Here is a 14256-nt window from a genome sequence, read left to right as displayed (position 1 = left end):
GGCTGGGAATGAGATTCTGACCCATTTTGCGCTGACGTCGTTACCATATTGACTTGAACTTGAGATGACCGTTTTGCGTTCTTTGTCAACACACTTCTTGAGATAAAACAATAATTTAATTTTGAAGAAAAACCTAAACCATGGTAATTAAGTTAAGGGAACAATACTTTTCCGTATTTTCTTATGGTTTATATATGGTTAAAATTAACCTCAGCTTATACATTGAATCAATACAGTAGGGCACAGTTCGACATTGTTCATTTTTTTATAAACTTCCTGCTTTTTTAAAGGTGAGTTTTTCTTGGTTAGTGTTATGTGCAGACGTGCACAACATATTGAATTTGGAATACAGATTTTTAGTGTATCACGTGATGAAAAGTGCGATATGTTTATTTTGCGGCTCAGTTAGAATGGATTATGAAGCCCTATTCGTCTGCGCCAACAATGTAATGCGTTAGATGCAGACATGCACACCATATGGAATTCTATAATCTAGTGCAGATTTTAATGCGTTAGATGCAGACATGCACACCATATGCAGATTTATAGTGCAGATCCTGTAACTTCTATTTGCCTGCGTCTCTGTGTCTCTTCGCAAGTTTTTATATGGGTGTTACAGCGTTGGCGAAACAATGAGCACCTATAAATCTGCATCCAGATAACGTTCGCATCGTGCTTATAATGTTAAACTCGGGTTTATAAGTTATTGGTCCCTATTCAGGCTATTGATCTGTGTTCAGTTTACATTGGCATGCGCTAATACGTATATAAGCCTATCTATAGTTGAACCCTATCAATCTGCGTCAACAAATTGAGTGAGCGATTTAAGCATGGGATAGCTCATTGACTTCTATGTATATGTACAATCTGCGCGAATACTGGTATAACAGCGTTTTGGAACAAATGAGCGCCTATTAGTCTGCGTCCAGACAACGTTTTTCACATCCTGCGTATGGTTATTTTCGGGTTGAATAATGATGAGTAACGGTAATCTGCGCCAAGTTAACATTCACATAAGGTCGTACGTGCATTATAGAGCTAATGGAACCCTTTCGATCTGCGTCGAGTCAACACATTGAGTGTGCTTAAATGCTATTAATTGCATCAAAAAAGTAAGTTACTTCTATTTATGTACGTCCATAAAATCCCCACTAGTTCTTATACGTTTTTTTTTACCATTGTAGAACTAATAAGCCATCCCCTTCCCCCAAAACAACAAAAACAAAGAAACAGCATCCAGACTACGTCAGCATAGTGCTTATACGGTTGAATTTGGGTAAAATCAGGGATGGATCCCTATTTATCTGCGCCCAGTGAACATTCACATGCAATTATATGGTTTTAATTGCATTATGAGCTGATGGACCCAATCAATCTGCATCGAGAGAATTTATTGAGTTTGTTTATACAATATCAATTGCATCAACTAAATAATAAACTTCTATTGATCTTTGTCCATTAAGGAATCCGGATAGGGCCAAGTTGCTTGTCGCGTGTCGACCTTCAAGGTCGACGCACAACCTTCAAGCGACGCACGATATGACACTCGACATTTGAAATCGACATGCGACAATCAAGATATGAGTATAGCATATCGCGCTGGGTTTTAGGGAAAAAAAAATATTGCAGAAAATCTTGACTGTCGACTGAATTTTCGACTGTCATATCGTGCGTCGCAATGAATGTGGCGTGTCGCTTTGCATGTCGACTTCAATTTTCATGTGTCGACCTTCGAACGCGACACTCGACATCTAAGCGACGCACGATACGACGCGCGAAGCACGATTTGACACTCGTTGAACTTATATCGATAATAGAATCTGATAGAATCTATCATGCAGATTCATAGGGCTTCATTTTGTCTGTCGCAAGTAAACCCATATAAGAATCTGAGATATATTAAGCACATGTGAAGATTGTCGAAACACATGCAGATTTATAGGGCTTTAATATTTTTTGTCGCAAATTCAATCAGATAAAAATCCAAGATATGTTAATGTTGTCGAAATGCATGCCGATTAATTATGCGTCATTTCTTCTCCGTCGCTATCAAACCAATATAAATAAGAAATGCCACGTGCAGGTTACGGACTCGTGCATGTTGATAGGCTTCAGTAGTTATCCGTCGTATAAAACCAATATCTTAACCTGTTCATACTTTTTGGACGCATATGATAATGGTTCACTACGTATATTAATACTACAATACAGATCGGATAGGCACCCTCTAGGTGTTTACTCGACGAAGATGAACATGGGGTACATGACTTAATTAATGAAAATAAGCGCTGATAAGCACTTGTAAATCTAAGCTGCGGAGTAAAACAAATATAAAACCGTCAAGGCAGTCGGAACACATGCAGATCGATAAGGCTGTATTAGCTTTTTGTCAAAATTAACCCCACTTAAGAACCTTCTAAGATTGTTTAGACGAACATGATAAGGAGTTCATATCGCATTTAATGCAATGCAGCCCTTTAAGATAAGCACTCTCTATGTGTTAACGCTACGCATATCGATATGGGTTGCATGAGTTATATAACGTCTTTTTATAATGCACAAATACCGTGTATTAAAAGAATATTTGAATGTCAACTGGTGCAGATTTTTAGGGCTTCATTAGTTCTCCATCGCAATTTATAAACCTAACAATATATTACGGATGAAGTGAAACACAGCAAGATTGTACGGATGAAGATGAATATAGTTTATTTAATAACAATCATACAATTAGAAGGCGAATGATGTTTATTAAACAGCATACAATAAATAGTTTAGTCGGCAACTTAATCTGCTCCGGATAATACACATGCCAAAAAGCTGAATGTACTCAATTTCTGATGACGAATACACACTGGGATATACGCAGGATTTCAGTCTGCTCTGTAGAATCTGTTTTGCACATCTGCACATAACATTAACCGTTTTTTCTTACTTTTGAGTTGTTTTTCTTCAACAAATTGCAAATTTGTTTGTAAACTGAATCTCGTTCATCAATCATGGTGTGTGTATGAGCCGTTGTGGCCTTGTGGTGTCACAATGAAGATTTTAGACGATATTGCTATATCAAGATTGTGTGTTTTACCCGAAAGTTGCCAAAATCCAAAACACTTATGAATTTAATATTTGTTGTTGAACTTTTCTATAATGAACGTAGTGACATTTTGTTTAAAAATTATGTCCATATATTACCCTTTCAGTATTATTCTATCACTATATGTACTTTAAGATAAAGTGAACTGAATAGGGTTGTATAATCAACATTCAAAATTCCTATGCAAAACTTTGTGCAATCACACAATAGCATGTAAGCAATAACAATTTTATTCGAAGTGACTACACAATCAATGTGACAGCAACGTATTATGATATTCATTCCATTTGATGATAATTATTAGAATAATTTTTTATGTTTCTTTTCTTGTCAGATGATCTAGTTGCTTATGTCCATATAAATGGCTTCGACGTACATATTGTACGTCAAAGTACATTTCTCGTTTCACCTACTAGGTCTTGTTGACTTTCGACACAAATGGTACGCCATTAATGTGTATTCATACTATTGCCTTCGAGGTACTTATCCGATGTTTGACGGAAAGGGCCAAGATTGTGCGATTGTGGGTCAAGTTTCCCAGGGATACTACGTCCCCGTACCCCCAATTTTTTTCCGTACCAAAAATTTTTCGTTCCCAATTTTGTTTTCGTACCCAATTTTTTTTTTTTCGTACCCAAATTTTTTTCGTACCCAAATTTGTTTCTAAAAATGGGCCTACCAAATTTGGTTTGTATTAAATTCTTAAAGTTTTCTACCAAGTTCTTCAGATTATGCCCCTGGGGTCAAATTTGACCCTGCCCCGGGGGTCACAAAAATGAACATACGCTTAAATAAGGCCTATTTTGTGCAAACTTTTAAAATCTTCTTGTTCATAATTATAGAGCCTATGGCTACTAAATTTGGTATGTAGTGACATCTAATAGTCCTCTACCAAATTTGTTCAAATTATTTCCCTGGGCTCAAAGTTGACCCTGCCCCGGGGGTCACAAAACAGAACATATGTTTATTTAAAGCCTCTTTTGTGCAAACTTTAAAAATCTTCCTGTTCATATCAATTGGGCCTAGGGCTACCAATTTTGATATTTAGTGACATCTTATAGTTCTCTACCAAGTTTGTTCAAATTATGCCCCTGGGGCCAAATTTATCCCTTAAAGGCTCCCATTAAAAAGTTGTTCAAGAAAATTTGATTCGTCAAAAAACACGGCCACATGAAGTCGTTGAACTTTGCATATATATATATATATATATATATATATATATATATATATATATATATATATATATATATATATATATATATATATATATATATATATATGTATATATAATATAATATGATATAATATAATCACATGCCATACCCTGTTTCCCATGTAATATAACCGTTACGAATATTTTTATCTTACACATGCGTAATATACTTTTTAAGCGTTTTCATTTGCTTATTTTCGTTCGATTGACCAATCGCATTTTGTTATTTTGCTGAAATGACGTTGCAACGTCAAATGACGTCACGAAATGTAAACATCATTCGAGATTTATCATTATGTTTGCTTAAATATTTATTTAATTTGCTCATTTAAAAGCATGTGATTAAAAAGATCTGACACTCGTTGTCCTTTCATACCATAGTTTATTAAACTCGTCCAGGAAATTCGTTAGTAAGCTCGCCAAAGGCTCGCTTTCTAACAAATTTCCTGAACTCGTTTAATAAAATATGGTATGATATGACAACAAGTGTTGCGGAAGAAAGTAAGGAAGGAAGGACAAACTGGCAACTTAATACTCCCCGAAATTTTCGAGGAGCATAACAAAAAGATGACGTCAATTTGCGTATACGCCGATCAATAAATGTTAATTCCTGTATTAAAAATACACATGACTGTCTTTTATAGTACTAAGCACAGCGTTTGAACAGTTCAAAATATCGATGAAAAGAGGAAATTACGCATCACTTAAACCAAATTACGATTTACGTTCATAATGGTCGCACGGTAATCATAATAACAATTATATGTATACTACACTATTTAAGATTGGTTGGTGTTTATGGTTAAACAACATAGTGTTTTAAAGATCAAAGTTGTGTTCGAGTGGTTTAAAAGTCACATATCAAAACAATAACGAATTATGTATTGGAATGTATATAACACAAAATGATGAGATATTTGATTCTAACGTAATCTGACAACTATGAGAATTAAATGTTACGGTTCTCTCAGAAGGATTGTGGATCTGGCGCGGTTTATTATTTATCAATTTTACAACAATTAGCATACATTATGTTAAAGAATTAGAATTGACGGGATACGTTTTATTTTTCAGCTGTTTTTCATTTGATAACCAACGAATATAAGTTCATATTGCGTTAGCCATTGGTGTTTTTAATGCACGAATCCGAACGAATATTCGTTGTTAATGTATAAAGAACAATAACGTAAACGTTATTTCTTGTAGGTTTCTGCATGACAGTATTCCGATTTAAGACTGTTTTGTAGTAATTAATTCACTTTTCTTTAAAATTAAAAAGCTTTTTAATTAAAATGTATAGCTAATTAAAACGTTTTTCTTTTATTCTGAATAATATCATCAATCATTATTTCGTTCCATTTGGCCTTTTTTGTTAAAATAATAATTGTACAGTTAGTTTGTTAATTTTGTGTCATGTTGAGTATTAATGAATATCATCATATTGTTTATATAATAAAATATTAAAACAACTTCTCTGTTAAAACAACAACTACAACTATATAATTGTCATTGAACTATATAATTGTGAATGACGATCCTTCTGGTGGTCTCATACGGTACCAACACCACTTACACGTGAACGCCGAATACACAAACAAAAAATATGCATATACAATTTAATAATAATCATTCACAATAATATTTAATACATGGTCGGAATCGTAACTAAATTATCGTAACTTGTATCCGTTCTCACAACTATCCAAAATGGTATCCTGTTTTGTACCCATCCTTATCAATTGAGTGTCTGAAGTCAACTGATGTCCTAATGACGTCATTTGAACATCTAAATGACACTTAATTGGTCGTTGTCGGCATATATTCTTCTTAAAAGTACCTTGTGTACTCTAATATAAACTAAAATGTACCCCGGCTACGGAAAGATTATACTCTGGCCATACTCCGCTGTACTTTATAGTATCTTTCAGAGTACCTGGAGCTGTTTTAATTAGTTCCCCAAACTATAATGTCCAATCGTGGTTGTCTCAATAGGTCACTATCGACTCAGGTACTACCGGGTACTCTTAAGTATAATAAATAAATCCCTTGCTCTTAAAGGCACACTGCTGTACTCCGGGTTACTTTTTACTATAATGTCCATACCCTGGATACTTTGCAGTATTCTTGAGAGTACCCGGGGTACTTTTAAGTAGTACCGGAGCCGACAGTGACATATCGGGCTTAAATAACTGGCGTTATAAATGATGTAGATATCAACCGTGGTGAACAAAGGAAAATACCACAACATTGACTAGGATTTACATAATGCCTATTGTATGTAAGTATTATAAGACGTTGCAGTTATCAAATATAAGCTTTAAAGATTAAAATTATATAACAAATATTGATTCTCATAACCTGGCATTTAAATTACACAATAATGAACGCCGATGTATATTCTTCATATATAGAGGTGTGCTCAATATACATTATGACAACACAAAGTGATAAATAGAAAAAAAGGTAATATCATAGCATTGCCACCTCCTTTAGGCATCGATCCTAATTTGACGTTTCATTGGGTAGAGTGTAACCGAACATTTTCCAAAGTCATTTATGTTTCCGCCCGTTTTCAAATTACATGTAATGGAGAGAGCATTTGCAGATTGTCAACTATTCCAATGCACGCTAGTAATGCGGATACTTCGATATCAGATGGCACTTAGATAACAGAGAACAGCAAAAGCCACGCGCGAGTAGGGTGGCATAGAGGTGACATTCACTTCTCTTATTTTAAATTGCTCTCCTTTTTTCTATCTCGTGGCCACGAGTTAGCTATGTCGTGGCCACGAGATAGAAATCAAAGTACTGGCAGTACTGGTGTGACGATGCTTTTGAAGAGGATGGATATAAAACATCAATTTAAGTTTATCTATATCACCACAATTGTGTATGTTGATACGAACATTTGGGTACGATACACAATTTGGGTACGAAAAGTTTGGGTACGCAAAAAAAATTGGTACGAAAAAAATTTGCGTACGAAACATTTTTGGTACGAAAAAAAAGTTTAGGGGTACGGGGAAGTAGTACCCGAGGGTAACTTAACCCATTGAGCGAAACTGGGAGGCGGGTCACATTCTTGTTCATTAAGTATGGCAATACATTCATGATGATTCTCGAAAGTAGGTATGAGCACATAGCCGGACCATGTGAGCTCAATCGTATGAGCACTTGACTATCCGAGTTCGCCCACGAACATATGGATAAGTTAACTAATAGCGAAATGACCTTATACATGTATATGCTGAAATCTAACAATCGAACGAAATATCAAACATGGTATGTACACTTAGGTGGGTGTGTAATTTCTGTTAGAATATCGTATCCAATGTGTAAATTTTAAATGATTGTTCCCGCACTTGAGTTTGTTGCGTTGTTTGAGTCTATACGCGCCTAGGCTGCACCCAGTGTGTGTATTTGTGTTTTTCCAAGGTAATGAGTTACGTCCGCGCTGAGGCTGCATAATGTTGGGACCCGGAGTGTGTCCAGCACTCCTACCTAATAAGATTAGATTGACGACAGTTGGGGCGAATTTTGAATGATAGCTGCAATTTCCAGCTATTTGTTTTGTACTGAAATACTATTTATTTTTTTATATGGTCAAATGCTGCGGGGGGGATGAGATTTTCCGGAAAAAACAACTGTCAGGAATGGTGACCACAAAACATACAAAATATAACATTGCGCCGGGAGCGGGAATCGAACGGTGTCGTAAAGGTGAAAAAGCGAACGTCCTTACCACTGCGCTGCGGGACAATTACGGAAAGAAATGTTGTTTTATTTATATATATCATAGCAGTGCAGCGTTTACAGTTTGCAGGTTCGAAATCGTTCGCATTCTTTAGTTTTGTGATCACGTAAAAAGTTAATTTTACATGTTTTTATTCGCAATTTATTTACTAAATCGAGAACAAATATCAAACAAAATAGAGAAAATATATAGTTGTTTCATTGGTCCATAAAAATAAAATGGATGTACAATTACTATTTTGAAATTAACGTTCTGATACACTTATTGAATCTGTTTCCCCAGGATATGCTGTTCTATTAATATTTACCTTTATCAATACGAACGACAACTCTGCTAGGAGAATGTTATCAATGAAAATCAACGAGCAATCTCCTACGCAGTGGCGAATGCCAAGGGAAGTAACTGAAAAATCGAGTTATCTCAATCGGACTGGCTCGGTCTTTTACATAGGTTGCCATTGTGAAGAATTTTTTTACTGGTTATCAAACCTTGGACGCTGCTGTTCCAGCATCGTCAAAAAGAGGACTGCAAAACTAAATAAAAGCGGTGTACAATTAAAAAAAGAGCGGAGCTTCTCTTTTTGACGATGCTGGAACAGCGTCGTCTAAGGTTTGATAACCAGTCAAAAAATTCTTCACAATGGGGACCTATAAATAATTGTCTACATAATGAACTTGTTTTTGGATGTAACTTGAGATTCAGAGAGATGAAAATACAACTGATATGTGGATTAACACGATTGTGTTTAATTTTTATCATAGCAGGTCTCTAGATAACGGGAGCAAAGGGATCCTAAAGCGGCAAATACACGTTTGTTCTTCATAACATCGTATGTAAAGTAACACTATACTTGGTGAATAAGTTCCCAATACAAAACTGTCGCTACAGTAGACTAACAAGTATATACTGGTAAACAGTGATGAGAAAGAAACAAATAAAAGGTAACATTAATTAACTCCGATTCGCTCATCCTGTAATATATAATAATGTCATGTATATCCAAGTTCATATGCATAATGTTGTGTGTTTATATTAATAACAACGACGGGTATGCACGACTTTGACACCACTATCGTGTGATTTAATCGACCACCTGTTCCATTATTGCTATTTTTGTAATTTACTGACATTGAGCCAAAAAGTTCAACTAAAATTTCGGACCTGCGTCGCTGCTGATATTTACCTCTAAGTTGCAGTTTTAGCAGAGTGATGTTTCATGACATGCTATCTAGTATAATATACGTAAATGGCCTAAGTAACTTCATTAGGACATAATTATACATGCTTTAGATCAGACGTTTCGCTACAAAGAATGTAATTTAAAATCGTTTAAGCTCGTGTACTACACGAAAATCCATCTGTTGGGTGACTCAAAAACTGGAAAATGTATGGTCATATAGACTGTGCTAATCAGACATATCGAATTATTTTCACATTTATCTTTCACATTAATACAAAACCATAATCATATTCCAAAAGGATAAAAAATATTTCGGTTATTCGTGTTTAATTTTCGCTAGTACATACATTTTTATTTATCGCCTGCTTACTATTACAGTATTCCACGGCGAATTCCGCATTTCTGATTCAATAAATAGAGTGTGTTTTATCTGGTAAAAAGTGTTGAGTAATCTGGAATAGAAGTGCCATTGTCATTGAGATAATCGGTAAAAGAAGTGTCCATGAAAATTTGGCATCCGACTCTTTAATCATTTGCATTTCCTCAAATACGTTAGTAAACTAAAATGTAACACGATGTAACATTAATGGACATATTGATCTTCTATTTGGAATAGTTGGCACGTTCTTGATTTATGTCAAAGTATTTGTATTTTGTTGAAATACGTACTGATCATCTTATTCATGATGATTATCGATTGAATATTATGTATATTTTGTATAAAATCCACCGTTTTTCCACGAATTTCTTTCTTCGCAATTTGAAGTACTATACCATTAATCGACCAAACAATGTTTCGTGTCTGAAGACCAAATGAACAGAACATAAATGCAAAAAAAAACTGAGGAACTCGCCGCTCGCGCGTGGCTTTTGTTGTTCTCTCTTATCGAAGTGCCATCTGTTATCAAAGTATCCGTATACCCGGCGTGCAATGGGAATCTGGTCATCTAAAAATTAAAATTGCAAAACAATACTTCGGTTTAGAAAGATAAGTGCCTATTGTTGATACAATTTGCATAAAAAAGCATTCTGTCTTGGTTCTCTTAGGGTTAGATCTTCCAATCGATCCGTGAATTTAATGAGTCTGCTGTAAATAACCATCGGGAAGTTGTGGACAGTTAATTTATATCGAATTGTTTGACGTTTTATAACTGTTTATCTATTTGCGTACTTTTCCATATGAAGTACGTATCTTTTCATGTTAAGTTAGCAACGCTAAATGACATCACAGAAAAGGACTAGATGTCGTAAACAATGCTTTATATAGTACGTTTTCCTAATATGAGGTTGATGCTTACGAAAGAATGTCACATGGTAAGATACATTCATGCTCAGCTTCTTGACTGACCCTCTATAATGTGACACTGTGACCTTGACCGACCCAGTTCGTGTAATATCTAATAGTATGTTATGTTTCAGTTATTATGTGCCTGCTGTTTTTTAGATTGTTGGGGCAATACGTCGTTACACATTTCAGTGTATGTATCTTTTCTCGTGTTTATGCGTTGATGCTTAAGAAAGGGTAGTACCTAGAAACCTAGAAAGATGCACACACACATACATATCGTGCGTCGCCGCGACTGTCGCGCAGAATATCGAGGATCGCTTCGTGTGTCCAGTATCGCGGTCTGAAAATAGACCGCGATACACGAGATTCGGATAATATGGGCGATATTTGAATAAAGAATATCGTGCGTCGCCGACACTGTCGCGCAAAATATATTGCGTCGCTTCGTGTTTCGTGCGTCGCCCTTTCAACGCGAGACACGACACACGAAGCGATACACGATATTTTTCGCGCCAGTCGCGGCGACGTACGATATTTTGCGCGACAGTCGCGGCGACGTACGATATATTCAACACGATATATCGCCTTTTGGGCTACCTACACAAGGGCGATATATCGTGTTAAATATATTGTGCGTCGCCGCGACTGTCGCTCAAAATATCGTGCGTCGCCGTGACTGTCACGCAAAATATCGGGCGTCGCCACGACTGTCGCGCAAAATATCGTGTATCGCTTCGTGTGTCTTGTTTCGCCCTTGATTAAAGAATGGCGAGATTATAGATGACACTATCCGGATTCCGTACGTTTAACCATAATTATTACCTTGTATAAAAGAAATATACATGTTTATATGTGTGCATACACAATTTGAAGGCGCTTTTTCATAAAGAAAACCTTTGAGAAGATCATATAAATCATTGATTTGTACTAATGTATACATTTTAACAAAGTTACAAATAATCATCCGTTTTAAAATGTAATACAAGAACTAAGCAATAATACATACATTTACAAACAGGGAAAATCCAATTATTAAATTTAATAAAGATTATCCGTACAAACTTTATATGTATAATCCACAAGTGTCCAATCGCCTATACATTATAGGACAATAATACACCATCAACATGATCAAAGCAGGGGTCATCCGTTGGAACGGTCAGTTACGTGTTTTCTGATAATTTCTCAATTCCTTGCTAAAATAATATTGTGTAGAAGATATTTAAGGCAGGTCTGACGAAGCTTTCCCGCCGACAGAGTTCAAATGCTCAAGTGAAGAGGTAGACATAAAAAAAACGAACCACGGCTCACCCGGTATAGCACAGCTTGAAAGTTTTGTATGCGGACAGACTACATTAAGAACACGTGTTGTAACTCTCTCTGGTGTGTTTTATTGAAAACATGTAGTGACTTCCCTTTAAATATACCAATTATGTTGCCCATCTTACAGTCATCTTAATTTATATATTTGTCGTGTTCTGAGAAAACTGGGCATAATAGATGTGCGTAAAGTGTCGTCCCAGATTAGCTTGTGCAGTCCGCACAGGCTAATCAGGGACGACACTTTCCGCCTAAACTTCATTTTCGGTAAGGAGGGACTTCCTTGAAACTAAAAATACCATAAAAGCCGAAAGTTTCGTCCCTGATTAGCCTGTGCGGATTGCAAAGGCTAATCTGGGACGACACTTGACGCACATGCATTAAGCCCAGTTTTCTCAGAACACGGCTCATATATTCTGTTATGTGTTTGAGAACTGTGGCTTCGTATAAAAAAACTTTCAATAATATAAATCACAACAAAAAGGAAAAGTTGTTATCTTTAATACGTCTTCGTTCACATGTTTATACTGAAAAAAAAAATGAATTCCAAGAATTTCAAGACAGAAGATACGTGTGCGTGAACAACCGCTTGTCTTTCATTCAAGCCACTTGCCTGTTCAATATAGGACATACCATGTCATACAGCATTAACATTCAAACAGTATTCCAGCTGGAATCGCCGCCTTGGAATGGTCAATTCAGAGCATTTGCGGCGTTTAAACCGGTAAAAAGCCTTCAATTCAGCAGCACACACTCAAAATAAATCACAGTGTATATGTACGTGAACTTCAAACCATGGAAATTCAAATTAGAAAGCAGTACAATGGAACACCAATGTGATTCAATTCAATTATATAAGATGTTTATTATTTAAGCAGAACTACAGAATTACAACATTCTGAAATAAAGTTAAAGTCACATAAATAGTCAAAATCAACGAATATTTCGTAAAATAATTCGTTATAAAATTAACCCATAAACAATCAGCGTTCCTTAAAGCAATAGCCTTCGGGCAGCTTCGGAAGCACGACGTAGTTCTCATGAGTCGCCGAAGCGAATCTCGCATTGGCTCATAAATGTTCAGATATCGCCGCGGGAAATTCAAATGAAATATAATGTCACACAAAAATAAAAACGATTATTTTCTATATCGTTAAATCTATGTTACCAGACCACATCTAGCGTTGAAATTTTGGCTATTGCTTTAATAAACACTTTTTTATGGGTTAACTTCATTTAAAGAGATATTTTACGATAAATCTGTTGATTTTAGTGTTTAAGGGGCTTTCATCCAAGTATCCGCTTAATCCATTATTGTTGACAAGATTCAGACCCTAACATTGTACATGTATAACATATTCAGTACATCGCAATGCATCTGCGGAGAAAGACCTAATTCAAAGTGTGAATTACCCGATTACAGAGCCTGGATTTAAACGCATAATACAGAAAACTATTCCTCATATTTTCACGAGCTATATGGTATGCACGTGGCAAAAGATATTGCCTAAAATTGTGTTAAATCCGCGTTAACAGCACATGTGCATTATAGTCGTTCTATTACAAGCACTTTCCGCAGTAGTACTACTGAGATCACGCGTGACTTGGAGTGCAAATGAGTTATTTTCTTACTCGAATGGCTATCACATACCAACTACACTGGAGTTACAATAAAATATAATGTATGATAATATCCTAAAATCTCTTCTCCGGCTTATGAAGGCAAGAAATAAATCTTTTTATGAAAAGCGTGGAAATTATGAAAATGACTGAATGTGTAAATAACTAATGCCACCGTTTAAAAAAAAGTTTTATTTAGAGGGTAGTCTTAATATTTTTTAAAGGTTTCCACAAAATCAAGCTTTGTCTTCTTGTGGAGGATAGAAGATCTTTAAACATCAGTTGTTGTTTTTTTTCTAGACATTTAAATGTTTGATTTATTAATTTTTTTCTAGACATTTAAATGTTTGATTTATAAGTTTAATCTTATTATGACCATTTTCACCTTACTTGAGACTTTAAAAAAATACTAGTGTACCGAGATGATGAGTCCAGTGACTTGTCATATCCCATCATATAATATATGAGTACCGTCATGAGAAAATGGGTCTTATGAAATCTGCGGCCATCGTAGCTCCAAACCAGCGTGTGCATGTGCGCAGTCTGGTAAGGAGCTGTACTGCCCGCTAATGAGACCACGAAATCCTAGCGAATTGCGAAGCTCCTGAACAGAATGTGCGATTGCCACTCATATAGTTAGTCACTGTTTATAAACAGTTTTACGTTGAGGACATCGTTAAAATTATAAAAGGATCATACAAAATTAAACACTTCCTTCTTGCATGTGACACAAGATCCTTTAACCTCCATTATACAAACATTCTCGACATAAAGATGAATGTTTTAA

The sequence above is a fragment of the Dreissena polymorpha genome, chromosome 9, assembly GCF_020536995.1.
Source record: "Dreissena polymorpha isolate Duluth1 chromosome 9, UMN_Dpol_1.0, whole genome shotgun sequence".
Lineage (NCBI taxonomy): Eukaryota > Metazoa > Mollusca > Bivalvia > Myida > Dreissenidae > Dreissena > Dreissena polymorpha.
Note: the sequence above shows the minus strand (reverse complement) of the source record.